This window comes from Choloepus didactylus, chromosome X (assembly GCF_015220235.1).
Source record: "Choloepus didactylus isolate mChoDid1 chromosome X, mChoDid1.pri, whole genome shotgun sequence".
NCBI classification, from domain to species: domain Eukaryota; kingdom Metazoa; phylum Chordata; class Mammalia; order Pilosa; family Megalonychidae; genus Choloepus; species Choloepus didactylus.
Window position 1 is genome coordinate 88,149,979 of NC_051334.1, and position 8,441 is coordinate 88,158,419.

Consider the following 8,441-nt stretch of genomic DNA (forward strand, 5'->3'; position numbering starts at 1 on the left):
CATAAGAATGCCTGCAAATATAGTGGAAAAAAAAACATTATTCAAGAATGTGGTGGAAGCCTAGTATAACAGATGGAGCAAGCTAAAGCATAGAGCACACCTACAAAAAATCGGGAACAGGATGACACTGGCTATTCATAAAGGACTACTGTTTTTCCCCATGGACCAACAAGCCATACAAAATGAACCATGTTTTCATTATTGCTTATATAAAATTACATTTTTACAAAGCTATTTCATACCTGACACAGAAATACAATTACATAAAGAAGAATTTATGTCAGATTTAACATGAAATCATACAAATAAGATTTGTATAAACATAAATCCACACCAAGGCATAATGCTGATGTTAAAGGACACAGTAAAAACAAAGAAAAGTAATTTGTAACTATATACAGTTGGACAGTTGTTTCTTGAACACCAGAAAGCCTTTTAGAAAATAATCATCTTAGATCTACAGAAGACCAATTTTCAACATCATCCTGCAAGATGGGTTACTTTAAAATTTCATCCCCTTTTCTCCAAGATCCTCCTTTAGTATGGCTTGTAATTGTGGTGCTTGCCACCCCCTCAAGATACCTTGCCATAAGCACTCTGTTGGTGACTGTACTCTGCATATCCATGTCCATATCCATATTTCCCATAGTTATACCCAGTATAATCATATCCACCATATCCATTATAGTTCTGATCAACACCATAGGCTCTATTGCAATTTCTGTATTCTTGATCATAATAGTTATTAATACTTGGTTCCAGTTTTGGCACTGATCTCATCCACAACCCCTGATTCCAACTTGTCCAGCATCTGCATCTCTTCTTCCTTTTGTTGTTGCTGTTGTTGCCTATATACCTCTTTGGATTGTGCAACTTTGATTTCACCCTTCCCAGAACCAATTTTATGATATCCACTTTCTAATAATTTTTCTACTGATCCTTCATCTGTGTAGTAGATAAAACAAAATCCTCTTCTTTCATTTGTTTTTGTATCCATGGGAAGTTCAATACTTTCAATATCTACAAATGCTCTAAAATTTCTTCAGAAGTATCTGGGCTCAATCCACCCACAGAAATTTTTTGGAGGGATTCTTTCCTTTTTAAAACCTTTGTGCTTTTGGGGTCTATTGATTTGTCATTCAGTTTTTGTTCTTTCAGTTCCAAACCTTATCAACACTAGCAGCATCTTCAAAATGCACAAATCCAAATACCCTTGATCTTCCAGTGAATGGATCTGTTTGAATTGTGCAGTCTACAACCTCTCCTAACCAGACAAATAGTCAGATCTTTCTTGCTTTTATCCCAGCTCAAGCCTTCAATGAACATATTGCCATCATCCTGCTAATTTTTGCTCACATTAATCTTGGATCCCTAAGTGAATTCCTCTATGTTGTACTTTTCATGTCCTCCATAGTGGTGAAGTTGTAAGTGGGGGGAGGGGTGCTGGCATGCAGATTGTGTTCTAATAGCAGTGAGAGTGGGGCATTGTATGGAGCTGGACTTAAAATGGTGGCAGGAAAGATCTCAGGAGTTTTCAACTGTCAGTTGTGACCAAGGCTAAGGTTGAGTTAAGACAGCTCTAAGAGACAAAGTAAAAATAAAGTGAAGGAGATAATTCCCTAAAATGTATATCTGTCCCAAGAAAAGAGGTAGCAGAGCCCAGCTCAAGTGGCAGTATCCCTTCAGAGAATTCAGAAACCAGGGGCTGGAAAAAAAACAGCTTAATCTTGCCTTAACCATGCCACTGGCAGTGACAGGGTCTGCTGAGAATTAAAGGCAGCGCAATAATTTATGCTGGTGGGGAGCTGCAGGTTGACAAGTATCATCTGCTGGTCAAGACAGAGAAAGCACAGAATCTAGAGAACTCACAGGAAAGTCTGACAAACTGCTGGGCCCCATCCTCAGGGAAATGTCATACTAACTAAACCCTCTTCATGATATCTGGGCCTGTCTCATCTGGAAAAATCTGATTGGGTTAATCATATCTGGGTAGACCTTACTCAAAAATAAAAGGGTTTATATGGGCAAGGCAAGAATCAGAAAAAAAGAGAATAAAAATTCTGATAAATTAAACAGCACCTAGGCTAGATGTCTAGAATAAGATGAACTAAACACCAAAGAACAGATGGAGAACAAAGCCAACCAACATGAAAACCATAGAGAAAAGCATGAAAACAACCTCCAGAATAAACTAATCATTGAAATCAGCTGCCTCCATCAGCAAAAATTTATAAACCACACTAGGAAAAACAAAGATATGGCCCAGTGTTCTGGTTTGCTAATTCTGCCATTAAGCAAAATACCAGAAATGGATTGGCTTTTATAAAGGGGTCTTATTTGGTTACAAATTTACAGTCTGAAGACCATAAAGTGTCCAGGGTAAGGCATCAAAAATTGGATACCTTCACTGAAGGATGCACATTGGCATCTGGAAAGCCTCTGTTAGCTCAGAAGGCATGTGGCTGGCATTTGCTTACTCTCAGGATGTGTTTCAAAATGGCATTCTCCAAAATATCTGCATCAGCTTCCAACAGCCATCTTGAAAATGTCTGCTCTGAGGTCCTTCTGTCTGTGAATCACTTTATATGACTCCAGTAATCCAATTAACACCCACCCTAAATGGGTGGGGTAACACCTCCATGGAAATTATCCAATCAAATGTTTCACCCACAGTTGATTGAGTCACATCTCCATGGAAACACTCAAACTATTCTATTCTAATCAATACTAATACTTCTGCCCCCACAAGATTGCATCAAAGAATACGGCTTTTGGTGGGAAATAATACATCCAAACTAGCACACCCAATAAAAAGAACAAATGAATACTTCAAATGATATACAGGAGTTGAAACAACTAATTAAATTTGTTCAAACAAACATGAAAAATCACAACAAAATCAAATCAGTGAGTTGAGGGAAGATATGGCAAAAGAGATAAGGATGAAAAGAAGACACTGGGAGAACATGAAGAAGAACTCAAAAGTTTGAAAAACAAATGGCAGAACTTATGGGAATGAAAGGCACAATAGAAGAGACAAAAACACAAAGGTGACATAGAACAGCAGATGTGAAGAGGCAGAAGAAAAGATTAATGAACTAGAGGACAGGAGGTCTGAAATCCTACACACAAAAGAGCTTATAGGGAAAAGAATGGAAAGATTTTAGCAGTTCCTCAGGGAATTGAATGACAACATGGAACATATGAATATATGTGTTATGGATGTCCCAGAAGGAGAAGAGAAGGGAAAAGGGCAGAAAGAATAATGGAGGAAACAGTAACTGAAAATTTCCCAGCTTTTATGAAAGACATAAAATTACAGATCCAAGAAACACAGCATACCGCAAACAGAATAGATCTGAATAGACCTACTATAAGACAATTACTGATCAGATTGTCAAATGTAAAAGACATAGAAAGAATTCTGAAAGCAGCAAGAGAAAAATAATGCATCACATACAAGGGAGACTTGATATGGTTATCTACAGATTTCTCAACAGAAACAATGGAAGTGAGAAGGCAGTGTTATGATATACTTAAGATACTGAAAGAGAAAAACTGCCAACCAGTAATCCTATATCCAGTAAAACTTCCCTTAAAAAATGAGGGAGAGTTTAAAATATTTTCAGACAAATACACACTGAGAGAGCTTGTGAAAAAGAGACCTGCTACACCAGAAATACTAAAGGGAGTGCTACATGCTGATAGGAGAAGGCAAGAGAGAGAGATTTGGAGAAAAGTTCAGAAATGAAGAGTATCAGGATGGGTAAAAGTTGAGAGAGAAAAAAATAAGATAGGACATATGAAATCCGGAAGACATAATGGTAGAAGAAAGTACTGACCATAGAGCAACAACATTAAATGTTAATGGATTAAACTCCCCAATAAAGAAGACATAGACTTGCATAATGGAATAAAAAACAAGACCCATCATTATGCTATGTACAATAGACTCACTTAAGACGCAAGGACAAATATAGTTTGAAAGTGAAAGTTTGGAAAAAGATATTTCATGCAAAAAACAAGCAGAAGCATGACATCATCAACATGGTGATGTAAACAGCTACTGAAAACTCCTCTGCAGAGATTGCATGAAAAAAGGTACAATTCTGAATTTTTGAAACTCTGGAGGAGGATACAGACAGGAGAAAGGACCTGCAGATACCAAATTGAAGAAAGAGAAAAATACCAGGTATTTAAAATACAGGTAGGAACCATCTGTCCCAGACTAGCTGGTCTCCTCCCTTCCTCCTCACTCAGTCTCCATGAGGGAAAAACACAGAATCAACAGATAGGATCCCTCACACCAAGAATGCAGATCATTAAATCTCTCACAGCAGTGAGACATACCCCCACTGTTTGAAGACCCAGGGGACATGGGGGGGCATTCTAAGGCCCAGGTCAGTGAGGGACAAAGAGATTGAGAAAACATGGACAGATACTGAGTTTTCAGCCATGGGTCTGAAAACCCTTCCCCAACCATTGAGAGAAGCAGCAACCAGCAGCTTGTTCCTTGCCTTAGGGACAGCTGAAGTACTGGGTCAACTGAGAGAGTACTCTGCCACAGGGGTAGCCCAACATCAGACACAATTTTGGGTGGCAAAGTGAGGGCATAGGAATCCCACATTTTAAGCTCATCTATATGTGCCTTGTGCGTGGAGGCAAAGCAGCCTCTGAGGATGATTATCCTACCAAGCAGTGTCATCTTCTGGGAAGTACAGAAAATGCAAGAAAAACAGAGAACCCCTGGAATCCAGCAGATCTATATTACCACACACAGTGAACTGGCTGTGGTGCCCAGGGCCTACCTCCCATCTCTATGGCAGACCACAGTGGCTGCCTGATTTGGCAGGAAAACTGGGGGGCAGAGCCAATTTGACAACTGGCCAGTGAGGGAATAAAATAAATAAAGAGATGAAGGGAAACTGACAAGAAAACCCAAGGTAAAAGAGAAGTAATCAAGAAAATCAGATGCCTGGTGAGCAAAAAATCATGAGCCACCCCAGGAAACACAAAGATATGTCAAAGTCAAAGAAAAATATTAAAACCTCAACTGAGATTCAAGAGGTGAAGCAACTAATTAAAGACTATGTACATATTTCTCAACAGAAACCACGGAGGTGAGAAGACAGTGGTATGATATATATTAAGATACTGAAAGAGAAAATCTGCCAACCAAGAATTCTATATCTGGCAAAACTGTGCTTCAAAAATAAGGGAGAGTTTAAAATATTTACAGATAAACGGATACCGAGAGAGTTTTTGGAAAGGAGACCTCCTCTACAAGAAATATTAAAGGGGGTGCTACAGACAGGAAGAGACAGGAAAGAGAGGTTTAGAGAGGAGTGTAGAAATGAAGATAACAGGAGATAGAAAGAAGATAAGGATTTGGCATTTGATGCTGAAGGAGCACAAAATGTTCAACAGGATTGATTGTATAGATCCAGAACCAAATTGCACAGTACTGGGTGATGGTAGCACAATATTGTAAGTATGCTGAACAAAGCTGACTGTGACTATGGTTGAAACTGGAAGATTAGGGCATGTAGGACACCACAAGAAAAGACAGAAGATAATTACTGGAATGGTATAACTTAGTGGAACCTAGAGTGGTCAATGATTGTGATTAAATGTACAAATATAAGAATGTTTATACATGAGGGAAAACATGATATGACAACTTGGTGTTGAAAAGGGAATGGTATTGGAGAAAAATACAATCAATCCAAACTAGAATCTACAGCTAACAGTAACTTTGTACTATGCCTCCATTAATTGCAACAAAGGCAATATACCAAAACTAAATATCTATAAGAGGGGACTATAAGGAAGGAGTATGGGATTCTTGGCATTGTCATTGTCTGAACTTTTTAATGTATTTTATTTTAATTTTATTTTTTCTTTTGTTTCTTTTTAGTTGTCATTTTTTATTTCTTTTTCTTTTTTCTTTTTTAGCCTCTTTCTCTTTCTTTGTGGAAGAAATGGAAATGTGCTCATATATAGATCCTGGTGGTGAGTGCATATCTGTGTGATTATACAGGGAACCATTGATTGTTTACTTAATAAAGAATGTATGTTGTGTGAATAAAACCATCTAAAAATGAACAAACTGTTACAAGTGCTGGAGAAAATGTGGAGGAAGGGGTGGAGCTAATCATCACTGGTGTGGAAGTAGAAAGGTGCAGCCCATCTGCCGGGCAGTGTGGTGGTTCCACAGGAAGCTAAGCAGGGGTTGCGATATAGCCCTGCAAACCTGTTATTGTATATACACCTGGAAGAACTGAAAAGAAGGACACAAGTGGATTTTTGCACAGTGGGGTTTATGGTGGCAGTATTCATGATTCACAGTGGATGGAGGTGGCCTAAGGGTACATCAACTGATGAATGGAATGGTCAAGTGTGGTGTATACATACAATGTAATATTGAGCTGCTACAAGAAGGAATAAAGTTGCGAGGTATACAGCTAGGTGAATAGAAATTGAGGACAGTATGTTGAGTGAAATAAACCAGAAATGAATAGACAAACATTATAATGCCTCACTAATATGGACTAAATATAATGAGCAAACTCTGAGAATGGAATATGAGAGCATAGGTTATCAGGGGAAGGATTATTGTGAAGATCCCTACGTTGTAAGCTCTTAGAGCAGTTACATCTATTCCTGAGTTGTAATGGCTATTTCTAAATTCTGACGTGCTGGGCTCTTTGTGAATAACATGGTTGGCCCCTGGTATTTTGGGTATCTGAGTGACACCTGAGACTCAGAGCCAGAGGCCAGAAGCTACAAATCTCAACATTACCCCATAATGATAAAGAGTCTGAAAAAGATACCAGACTTCAATTAGCAATATGAACAAAATGGACTTGGTTAGGACTAAAGTAAATCAGACTAAATGGTAAATGATGACAGTGACAGTGTCTTAAATCTTCAAATTCTGTGTGAGACAAAAGGAAGAGATGTTTATTAGGTGTAAAAGCTATACTTTTTGTAACACTATATAATTTATCCTGTGTGGTCAGTTTACTCAAAAACCATAATTACATGGAATACTGAATAGGGAGTGAAATCTTCCTGGTTTATATAGGTTAGTGTCAAGCCCTGTTACATCCCAGAGAAATCTGGGCAGAGAATAAGAATGTATTTATAAAGCCCCTTTGAAGGAGTGGTGGAAAATATGGAAACATTAAACTTCCCCAAATGGGGAATTTCTGATATTCTCACAAGCTTTGGGAACTAACAATTTAGAAAGCACAGCTGTTGATCTTGAGGCTTGCCCTTATGAAGTTTGTTACTCCAATGGAGAGGCTAAGCTACTTAAAATTGTGCCTAAGAGTCACCCCCAGAGAACCTTTGTTGCTCAGATGTGTCCTCTTTTCTCTAAGCCCACTAAGCATGTAAACTCACTGTCCTCCCCATTATGTGGGATATGACTCTCAGGGGTGTAAATCTCCCTGGTAAAATGGGGCATGACTCATGAGGATGAGCTTTGCCCTGGCATTGTGGGATTGAGACAGCCTTCTTGGATCAAAAAGGGGATGAGAAATGAAACAAAATAAAGTTAAAGTGGCTTAGAGATTTCAAATGGAGTTGAGAGGTCATTCTGGAGGTTATTCTTATGTGCTGTATAGATATCCTATTTTAGTTTTCAGTGTATTGGAATAGCTAGAAGGAAATACCTGATACTATTGAACTTCAACCCAGTAGCCTTGATTCTTGAAGATGATTGTATACCTATATAGCTTACACTGTGTGACCATGTGATTGTGAAAACCTTGTGGCTCCCACTCCCTTTATATAGTGTATGGACAGGTGAATAGAAAAATGATGACAAAGAGTAAATAAATTATAGGGAGAGATGGAGGTACAGGATGTTCTGGGTGTTCTTTTTCATCTTAATTTTTATTCTTATTTTCTGTGTTAATGAAAATGTTTATAATTGACTGTGTTGATGAATGCACAACTATACAATGGTACTGTGACCAATTGATTGTATACCATGGATGATTATATAGTTTGTGAATATATCTCAATAAAAATTGAATTTAAAAAAACAAGCAGAGAGAGGGTAGCTATACTAATATCAGACTAATTAGACTTCACATGTAAAACAACTAAAAGAAACAAAACAGACACTACATATTAGTAAAGGAACAATTCATCAAGAAGACATAATAGTCATACAAATTTATGCATCAAGCCAGAGTGCCACAAAATGCATGAGGCACACACTGACAACACTGAAGGGGGAAGTAGACACCTCTATAATAATTGTTGGATACTTCAATGCATCATGCCCATTGATGGATAGAACAGTAGACAAAGGATCAACGAGGCAAAAGAAATGTTGAAAAGTATGATAAATGAACTAAATTTGACAGATACTGATAGAACACTAAACCACACAACAGCAGGATACACATTTATTCAAGGGCTCATGG

At 38.0% G+C, this 8,441-nt stretch overlaps 1 pseudogene; it reads right to left on the reverse strand.

Annotated features, from left to right (window-relative positions):
• Positions 1–537: 537 nt before the first annotated feature.
• On the reverse strand, positions 538–1,377 carry LOC119522771 (annotated as a pseudogene).
• Between the last annotated feature and the right edge of the window lie 7,064 nt (positions 1,378–8,441).